We start from the raw sequence: 11,183 nt of genomic DNA, 5'->3' as shown, positions 1-11,183 counted from the left end.
TTAATGGGTGCAGCACACCAACATGGCACATGTATACATATGTAAGAAACCTGCATGTTGTGCACATGTACCCTAGAACTTAAAGTATAATAAAAAAAGACTAAGCAAAAAGAACAAATCTGGAGGTATCACATTACCCAACTTCAAGTTATAATACAAGGCTATAGTTACCGAAACAGTATTGTACTAGTATGAAAACTGGCATGCAGACCAATGAAACAGAATAGAGAACCCAGAAATAAAGCCAAATACTTACAGCTACCTGATCTTTGACGAAGCAAACAAAAATGTAAATTAGGAAAAGGACATCAATAAATGGTACTAGGAAAACTGGCAAGACACATGTAGAAGAATAAAACTGGATCCCCATCTCTCACCTTAAAAAAAAAAATCAACTCAAGATGGATCAAAGACTTAAATGTAAGACTTGAAACCAAAAAATATTCTAGAAGATATCATCAAAAACTCTTCTGGATGTTGGCTTAGACAAAGAATTCATGACTAAGACCCCAAAAGCAAATGCCACAAAGCAAAAATAGATGGAACCTAATTAAACTAAAAAGTTTCTGCACAGCAAAACAAATAATCAGCTGAGTAAACTGACAACCCACAGAATGGGAGAAAATATTCACAAATTAATGCATCCAACAAAGGACTAGTATCTAGAATGTATAAGGAATTCAAACAATTTAGTGAGAAAATAAATAAATAATCCCATCAAAAAATAGGCAAAGGACATGAGTAAACAATTCTCACAAGAAGATATACAAATGGCCAATAAACATATAAAAAATGCTCAACATCATTAATTGTCTGGGAAATGCAAATTAAAACCACAATAAGATACCACCTTACTCCTGCAAGAATGGCCATAATTAAAAACAAAAAAGAATAGATGTTGGGGCAGATGTGATGAAAAGGGAACAGTTTTACACTGCTGATGGGAGTGTAAACTACTACAACCACTACAGAAAACAGTGTGGAGATTATTTAGATAATTAAAAGTAGAACTACCATTCAATCCAGCAATCCCACTACTGGGTATCTACTCAAAGGAAAAGAAGTCATTATATGAAAAAGACACACATGTTTATAGCAGAACCAATTAGCAAGTGCAAAAATATGGAACTACCTAAATGCCTGTCAACCAATAAGTGGATAAAGAAAATGTGGTACATATATACCAAGGAATACTACTCAGCCACAAAAATGAAAGAAATAATGGAATTCACAGCAACCTGGATGAAACTGGAGACCATTACCTTAAGTGAAGTAACTCAGGAATGGAAAACTAAATAGTGTATGTTTTCACTTGTAAATGGGAGATAAGCTATGAGGATGCAAAGGTACAAGATATAATGGACTTCGTGGACATGGGAGGGTTGGGAGGACGGGTGAGGCATAAAAGACTATGTGTTGGGTACAGTGTACACTGCTTGGGTGATGGGTGCACCAAAATCTCAGAAACCACTGCTAAAGAATTTATCCGTGTAATCAAAACCCACCTGTTCCCCAAAAACTACTAAAATAGAATATAATAAGATAAAATGTAGATACAATAAAATGCACCCATGTTAAGTGTACATTTTGGTGAATTTTGACAACTGTATGCATATATTTAATTACCATTATAATTAATTTGTAGAACATTTCCATGAACCCCAAAATTGTCCTGGTACACCTTCAAATTAATTCAGTCTTTCCTTCTGGGCACCTGGCATTGGCAAATACTGATCTAATTGCAGTCTGTTTGCATTTTCTATAATTTCATACAAATATAATCAAATAATAATACATTTTCATATCTGCCTTATTTAACTCAGCATGATGTTTTAAAATGCAACCATGTGGTTTAATGTATCAGTGGTTTGTTCGTAACTGCTGAGCAGTATTCCATTATATGGGTGTATAGCATTTTGCTTATCTGTTTACCTGCTGATGGACATTTGGGTTGGGAGCTTAAATAAAATTATGAACACTTGAGAACAAAAAGAATCCACCAGAGAGTGAGATACAAAAAGACCTAAATGAACTACATTTCACAAATGAATAGGTGCTTCAGAGGAAAGACCCATGGCTGTTCTTATCTCTAACACGACAAGAGAAGGACAGGGAATCAGCCAAGGATGGGGGTAAGAAAAAAATAGCCAAACTTTTCACAGCTACATGCAGGCTGACATGATGGATTAGAATTCCAAGAAGCCCCACGTACAAAGCAATTCTGCACTTGCCTGCCAACTTTTTCCTGTGGGTCTTTAAGTGCTCAGGAATGTGGAGAGTGGAAAAGGAGAGTGGAAATTCACCTGAGGCACTCTGAGATTTCAGCTACTGGAGGCTGGGAGTGGTCAGGAGAGGTGAAGGAGACCTCTCCAAGGAATTCTAGGCCTTCAGAGTATAGGGCAACCTTTATTGGTAGGTAGGCTTAGGTCAGACAATAGGGGGAGAAAAGATTTCCCAAGGTTCAGGAAGCCAGGGGCAGACAAAGAAATAAAGAGAACTCCCTAATTGTCCAATGAGCCGGTATCTGGGCTACAAAGTAGAGAAAGAACCCCATAGTTTGAGAGCTTGTTCAAAAGGGAGCTCAGCCTCTCCTATACTCATGACTGAAGAACAGTCCTCCTCTATTAAGGAAAATCGTCTTTGACCAAGCTTACAGCTTCAGAGGGACACACATGGAGCGGTGAGCGAGGAAGGGATCACCCACTTAGCCAGCTAGATCAGCCAAATCAACCCTGGAGATTAATGGGGTGATAGATGTTGCAGCAAGACCCCCACACTTTGGAAAGTTGGTCACATATCTGTAAATGTGACAAATCTTGCCTGTAGTCAGATTCAAGCCCTACTAAAGGGAACTATCTGACTTCACCCTCAAAAGACTTGAAGGTAGTAAAAAACTATATCAAATGAAGCTACAAAAAAACCCAGACTCAGCCTAATCACAGACTGACTCAGCATCCACCTCCATCAGCCTAAAAGAGAAAGGGTTATGCCCTTTTCTGGAGGTAAGTGTTAATTATTTCAGAATTTACTTTTCTTTCACACGCTGTATGGTATATAATCCAAAAATAAAAGACATACAAAGAAGCAAGAAAACCATAGTCATGGGTTAGAGTAAAAGCAGATGCAGAGATGACCCAGATGGACAATTATTTGTTAGGTAATTGATGAAGATTATTTCATCACCAGCAGCATTTCTTTCACAGGGATACATTTAAGGAACAGGTAAATAATTAACTAATTATGAATAATTAATCCTAGTACTCAATGAAAGGTGCGGAGAGTTTAAATGTATTTACTTGTTATAAAAACATACCAAACATCTTGAGTATTTACTCCTTTCCAGGCACTTGCTAAGATACTGGCACTTCAAAATAAAGCATAGCTTATCTCTTCATAGAACTCACAGTCTACTAGGAGAGACAGACCTGTAACTAAAAATTGACTGAATAAATGCTATCATAGAAGTATAAAAAGAATGTTATGAGAAGCATAGAAGATGAAGTAGTCATTAACTCAACTTGGAAGAGTCACGGAACACCGTAAAGACAAGTCAGTTTTGAAGAGTGAGTGGGATTTCACAGATGGAGATGAAAAAAAAGGGTACAGAAGTGAAAGGATACACAAGGATATGAAAGAATGACAGTGTGATAGTTTCCGGATCCTACCAAGAGTCCAGTGGTTTTAGACAGCATAAGGCTGAAGAAATACGCTGAGAGAAAGAAAGGAGTGAAGACTGGACAAGGCTATTGGAGCCAGAATGAAAAGACCTTCAATACCACATTAAAGCTCATGGAAAGCTTTTAAGTAAGAAAATAATAAAATCAGATTTGCATTTTATTCACATATTTCTAGAACTTATAACACTGTATTATAATTGTTTATAAACTGGCCTCTTCCACCGGACTACAGGCACTTGAAGGGTAAGAAAACACAGCAATTGGTCAAAGAAAAAGGAAGTAGAAATTAAAAAGAGAAATAAGACTTGAGAGATGAGATTAAGAAAATTCTTTTTTTCCCCTGCAGTTGCAACTGTTATCGCTAAAATTATTCACCAGTACTGTTCTTACATTTGTATGTAATGTGGTTTATTAATACGGTAAGGCTGGTTCAATTTATTTCCACGTAAGGACATAAGTAAAAGTTTAATTTTATAATTCTAAAGCAGACACTGTTTTAAAAGACAGAACGCATAATTTCCTGAAGACTTAGATGTTAAATCATAAAAAGAAGTGTATCACAGGAGACAGCAACACACCAAAAGACAAAGGGCTAAAGGAGCAAATTAGCTGAGTCTGTCCCTTTTAAAATGCTCTCTTCAGAGACCCTGCCATAGAATTCCACTTGCACTTCATCGATCGTTGCTAGGTTATGTGACCATTGCTAGCTACAAGGGCTCTAGGAAAGTGAGTCTATTTAGCTGGGCTCATTGCTACCCTGACCAAAATTCTGTTCAAGAAAGAAGAGAAAAATGGAGGAGTGTTTGTCACAGGAAGTAACTTATAATCTTGTCCAAGCTTTATGTTAGATTGTGATCCAACTACTAACAGACACATGCTACTGAACAGTCTTCTCTTTGGTAAGCAGTTCACTTATGTTATTTATGTAGGCTTAGATACATGTCTGCTACTTGAAAGGATGTTCCCAGCATCATCTAATTGAAAAATAAATTTTAAACACAGAGAGCAATTATGGAAGTTTACATAAATTCATTACAAACAGAAAGACTTTTAGGAGTCACTACAAATGGTTTGCATTTTATCTATTACATATATCAATACCAGTGAAAGTATGGAGACTTGTTACAACTCCAAGTAGCAGTAGTACTAACACCTGCACATATTCAATATTCTAGATGCTTACCAGGAATAGTAGGATAAGCCAGTTGCTATTTTCCTTCCTGCCCAAATATTTTCCAAATATTAAGCTATTTTTGTTATTGCAAAGAGGTAACAAAATTCACAGAACTAAGCATTTAACAATTGGCTACCATATTTATGACAGATGGCTACATGTACAATTACTAACAGTCTTCCCACTGTTTGAATATAAAAACCAAAAAAACTACATAAATTACATGCTCAGTTGCCTTAGTTCTCATTTAACTTAAGGGAATGAGAATTAATTTGATCTAACTATTTTAAATATTTGCCAACAGGATGAATTCAATGACGTATGGAAGGATAATACTGAATTCACTGTCTTCTACTGCTTGCCACTAAACAATATATCAGCTTGCTTTTCTACTGAAATTGCATAAAACAGATAGGACAGCTAATTTAAACAGTTGTTTGCACATTCAATATTTATAACCCAAATCTTGCATGACTGACTGCAAGCAGTGAGTTAGAAGGTTTAGTTCAGCTGCTGCCTAGAGTGATGGATGGCCTTGAAGAATTTCTTGTTCACTGACCAGATCAATCACATAACAAAATGGGAAAAAAAGATCAACCTTAAACTAGATTTCCAACATTTCCATCTGTATGCAAAACTGTTACAGGAAGAAATGTATCATAAAACATAATGTGAAGCTACTTAAAAATAATAAAAATCCACCAGAGATGATGTAGAATGCAAATAAAAAAGATAAGGTGACTGGATAATATTTTACTTTTTAACTAAATATTAACGGAAACTTTATGATATCTATAATCCAGATAGTATTGTCAATTCATAGGGATATCAAGCTCAGACTCACAAGTAAAAAGAGGGTAACAGTTGAAAGGCCTAAATAATTTTTGACAGTACTTGCAGTTAAATTTTATTTAATCAAACTAAAAGGTAGTGTTGTGGCAATTATAATATGCTGCTGCCTTTAATTATCTCAATGGCTGTCAAAAAAAATGAGCCTGTTAAGGAGTTAACAGACATCTCATGTTTCAAATGAGAGTAATTTATTTACTAATGGCTAACCCTCAATTATCTGCATTAATTGTGGAAGGCAGTAGTACTACATATGGTGATAGTACTACATAATGGTGGAAGGCAGTAGTATTACCTATGGACCATGGCTGTGTAAGGCCCTCCTTAGTAGTACGCTTGACTGGTTTGTGAGGCTCCATGGTGAGCATCTCCACCCAGCTCCACATTCAGTGATGTCAGATTGGTAGCTTGAAAGCAGCCATGGTGGGAGTATTTACACCACAGAAACTATTAAGTACTAAGTAAGCATCAGGACCCTCAATACTCCATCACCACCCCAGAGCCAAGTGTTAAACATTTACCAGTATAGGACAGTGCAAGCTCATTTCTGAGGTTAGCATGTGGGTGGAGTAGTGAGGATGAAGGGACTAAAGGTTGAAGAGCCTAAGGTTGAGTTCTTGCTGAAGAGGTGTGGGACGGGGCAGGCTCAGACACTGAATAATCCTGCAGGTGCCTTGGGTGTCTAAAGATGTCTGCAGCCATGATGATAGAAATAGCATTTACCATTTCCTATGGCCCTCAGGCACCCACTTTCTCTTGTTGAGTAAGTTTACTTCCACAAGAGTAGAAGTGTAGCTGAAGAGTGATAAGAAATGAGAAGTAAAGGAAGAAGGAAAAGAAAAATTTGGAACAAGAGGAATAAAAGTAAAAGGTAAAGGGCAAGAATAAAGATAGATGGAAGGGAAGAGAGGACAAAGAGAAGAAAAGCAAGGGAAAGAGGGAAAAGGATGAGGGAGAAAAGGATGAGAAAGAAGAAATGGCAGAAAAGGGGAGAAAGAAAAAGGAAGAGGAAAAGAAGGAAAGAAGAAGGAGGAGGGTTGGAGGGTGGAGGAGGAAGAAGGGCTATAGGCCCCTAGAAACAGCAGATCTAATCCTCTAGTTTATTCACATTTACCTCACTTTAGGAATTAGTTGTGTTCCTGAATGTCTTTCATAAAAGTACATATACAGTCTTAGAACAAGGCCTCACAGACATCCAGACTTCTTTACATAAGATGGCAAATTTCTAAAAAATGCCAGACACATGGTGGTCTGTTCTCAGGGTTAAACCAAGGAGATGGAGGCTTTAGTGCTGGGGACAACAACCTTTCTGCTGTTGAAGTCTGTTTGACTCTTTAGAAGGCCGAGGTTGGGACTCTCTTTTGAAGCAATGGGCAGGGAACATATGACCACGTTTCCATATCCAAGCAGTACCAATGGATCCCCAAGCTGGGACAAAATGCTGGGAAGAAGCCAGATCCCGGGTTCTGGCTACCTTGTGGGTTTTTGGGAATTCCCTACATGAGTGGTTCTTAAACTTCAAGTGTATCAGGATCACCTGAATGACCTGTTAAAAATATGGACTGCTGAGAGACAGCTGAGATACGGAATCAACTTAAGTGTCCATCAATGAATGAATGAACAAAGAAAATGTGGTGTATATATACACAATGGAATATTATCCAGCCATAAAAAGGATGAAATCCTGTCATTGGCAGCAACATGGATGAGGCTGGAGGACACTATGTTAAGTGAACTAAGTCAGACATTATGTTAAGTGAACTAAGTGACAACAGAAAGATGCTGTCACTCATATGTGAGGACCAACAAGAAATCTAAGCTCATGGAAACAGAGAGTAGAATTTTAGGTATGGGAAGATGGGAAGGGTATGGGAAGCAGTTGGTTAACAGATGCAAAAGTACAACTAGATAGGAGAAATGAGTTTTGGTGTTTTGTAGCACTGTAGGGTGAAGACAATTAACTGTAATTTACTGTATATTTTCAAAAAGCTAGAAGAAAGGATTGTGAATGTTCGTTATACAAAGAAATAATAAATGAGGTAATGGATGTTAATTACTCTAATCATTACACATTGTATATATACATTGAAATACATGTATATGGAATCCGTGTCCCACAGGTATGTACAATTGTTACTTGTTAACTAAAAATGTTTAAAAACAGTTTTTTAACCCACAGATTGCTGGGTCATCTCCAGTTTCTCTCTCAGTAGGTCTGGGGTGGGGCCTGAGAATTTGCAGTTCCAACAAGTTCCAAGCTTGCCAATGCCGCTCATGCAGGAACTATACTTTAAGAACTACTGCCTTAGTAAAACAATAACAACAGAAAACATCCTGGAAGTGCTTATAATCGAATCCTTAAGATCTTATTAGTTAGCATCTTAGCAAGAATTCAAATGAGAGAAACACACGCTAATGATGAAGAGACGGGTCCTGAAAGGGAAGAAGAAAGGCATCACAAACCAAATTTTCCTATTTACAATTATGCCCTCAGCTGGCTGTGGCATCCACAGATGTTTCTCTAGTGGCCAACTCCGGAGTCTCTTCCTGACTCACCCTCTGAAATCTTCCCTTTATCCACAGGGCTAGGTCTTCTAAAACCATTTTTACACTAATGAGCACAACTGAACTGAATAGGGGAAATGCCTGATACAAACTAACACAATCATATTCTCCCTCTAGGAATTTTGAAATTGCCTGGTGGACTGGACATGGAGCAAAACACAGAAAAAGATTCTCCCTCTAGGAATTTTGAAATTGCCTGGTGGACTGGACATGGAGCAAAACACAGAAAAAGCTGAGATGAAAGATGGAGAGTGCTTAAGGCTTTCTAGTACTGGCTTCCACGCCCAGCTGCATCACTGTCCGTGAGCTTCCTGTGACATCCCAACAAACTTGCGCTTGAAGCTCCCACTGTGCTTTAATTCACTCAAGTTGGTGTGGTGAACAGAAATGAGTCCAAACGACATTAGTCCCATCACACACTTTAGCAACTTTACTACTAAAAATTAACTCAAGTGCCTTTTGGCAAATGGAATATACACTGCTGATTCTGATATTATAATCTTTAGTGACCTATGACATGGTTCCATCACTAAGCTGAGGAGAAACAAACAAAACAAAAAACCCTACATCCATTTTTTGGTCATTGTCGGATACCGGAAAAGTCTCATACATCCTCCTCACAATTTTTTAAATTCCAGGTTAAACAGTGATTAGCATTTACTTATGAGAGTATCAGTTAGGACTCTTTTATGTCAAAAGTTAATAGAAAATCCAGCTTGAGCTCCACCTATATGGAATGCTCACATTATTGGAAACCACAGAGGTAGGGCGGGCTTCAGGACTGATTGATTCGGCTGCTCAAAGCTGTCATCAATGACCCAATTTCTCTGTTTCTCTCTTTCTGCCATCTGGTATCAGTTCTGTCCTCATGGTCACAGATGGGTGCCAGCTACAAACAGAGTGCAGCCCAGTCCAGCATCCCAAACAAGAGTCATAAAAGTCACTCAATTGGCCCAGCATAGGTCAGATTCCCATTCCTAAAAGAATAATGTGGCTAAATAAATGAAATGCACTAATTGACCTATCAATCAAAGCTCACTCCAGGGGCTAGACTGTGATCCATTTTACTAGACACACATAGGCTGCACTGGCCAGGGGAGATACCCAAACAAAGATCACACAATTTTTGGAAGAGAAAAATGTGGCAAAGTATGCTAGTTAGATAACTAATAAATGTCTACCATACTTGGTTCTTCCATGTGTTACTAGAAAATAACTTAAAAATTCACTTTATTTTGTAACCATTACAGTAATAATTAGTTCAGGCAAGAATCATCATGCCAACCTGGTGAATGAGAGCTTAATGAGGAAGAAGATATTTATAAAGTCTCAAATTATATCCCCACAAATGATTCAACTAATATTAAAGTAAAAACACAGTAACTTTACTATGAGAAAACCTGGTAGAGACCACCTTAACCAAGTGGTTGAAGTTAACATCAGCTGTAAACATCATAAGCCTCCTGATAAACTGCACTGAGAAGGACACGACATCACTTTATAGTATATTTTGCCAAAGATGCATAACATGAATCTAATCATAAGAAAACATCAGACGAACTCAACTAAGGGGCATTCTACAAAATAATTGACCTGTACTTTTCAGCAGTGTCATTGATGTGAAAGACACAGAAAGGCTGAGGAACCATTACAAATTAATGGAGACAAGTGAAAACTAAAGGTACTGTGTAATTCTGGATCAAAAACATAATTGCTATGAAGGACAGTATGTCTATACTATAGATAGTAGTACTGCATCAATGTTAAATGGTTTTGAAAATTGTACTGTGGTCATGTAGTGAATGTCTTTGTCCTTAGTAAATATATACTGAAGTGTTTAATAAAAGAGTACAAAGTGTGCAACATACTCTCAAATGGCTTGAGGAAAAAAATGTGTATACACACATACACACACAGGATCACACACATACAAAAAAACTGTAAAGGCAAATGTGGCAAAATGTTAATAATTGGTGAATATGGGTGAAAGGTATATGGTAGTTCTTTGTACTATTTTTGTAACTTTAAGTTTGAAATTATTTCAAAATAAAAAGTTTAAAAAAAATTTTTAGATTGCATGACCCTATAACTTGTCTCAAACCATAAGTGTTATTATTTTACACTGTATGCCACTTAAGTTTTTAACAGCAAAAAAGCTGAAAACAAATAATCAAATTTTAACTTATTTATGTATAGAACAAGAATAATCAGAATAAATTGGTTATTCTGGTGGAGGCAGGTGTGTCTTGGCTAAGCCTGGTTGTTTCCTTTTCTCCTGGGCATATAACCAGACTACATTTCCTAGCCCGCAACGGTTTACAGGTGACGCACGAGTTCTGGCCAGGGGAACCTGACCCCAAACATCCTCCCAAGTGATTCTTCAGGCTCTCGCTTCCCTTGTCTGCTGACAAACAAGGGATATGGAGGATCCAGCAGAAGACTATGCAGTCCTAGATTAGAATCTGAAAGCAGCCTAGGTCTCCCTAAATGACACTGCAGGACAGAGCTCCTATTGTTAGCCTTCAATGAATTGTGATATGAACAAGAAATGAAGCTTTACTGTGTTAAGTGATCCACTGGGATTTGGGGATTATCTGTTAGAGCAGTTAGCCCACCTGAATGATAAAGCTACCTAATTTATAAAACAGATTAGCAGAATGGTGACACTTTCAAAGTATACTGAGGATGTAATGTATTTGCTTTTAGTGTATACTTTAAGATAGCAGTTTTCAAAATATGGTGAAGAGATTCTTGATTCTCAAAGAGTAGTCTGGGGATAGCTAAGGGTCTGCAAGATCCCTTCAGGAACTCAGTGAGGTCAAAACCATTTTCATAACAATACTAACATGTTATTTGTTTTTCACTCTCATTCTCTTACAGCATATAGTGGCTTTTTTTTTTTTTTTTTTTTTTTTTTT

General features: G+C 37.4%; 1 protein-coding gene and 1 long non-coding RNA gene across 3 annotated transcripts in view; one reads left to right on the top strand and one right to left on the bottom strand.

The window, feature by feature from the left end:
- The window catches only part of LOC105515400, a 208,821-nt gene extending 198,499 nt beyond the window's left edge, over window positions 1–10,322 (top strand). Inside the window, exon 3 of the long non-coding RNA XR_001002322.1 lies at window positions 8,447–10,322. This is a non-coding gene — a long non-coding RNA (uncharacterized LOC105515400). The remainder of the gene's footprint in view (window positions 1–8,446) is intronic.
- LOC105515401 (chromosome unknown open reading frame, human C3orf67) overlaps window positions 1–11,183 on the bottom strand; it is a 317,628-nt gene that overhangs the window by 275,727 nt on the left and 30,718 nt on the right. The window lies entirely within an intron of this gene.

Source organism: Colobus angolensis, unplaced genomic scaffold (assembly GCF_000951035.1).
Source record: "Colobus angolensis palliatus isolate OR3802 unplaced genomic scaffold, Cang.pa_1.0 Scaffold26, whole genome shotgun sequence".
Lineage (NCBI taxonomy): Eukaryota > Metazoa > Chordata > Mammalia > Primates > Cercopithecidae > Colobus > Colobus angolensis.
This window is presented reverse-complemented; position numbering and strand designations above follow the sequence as displayed.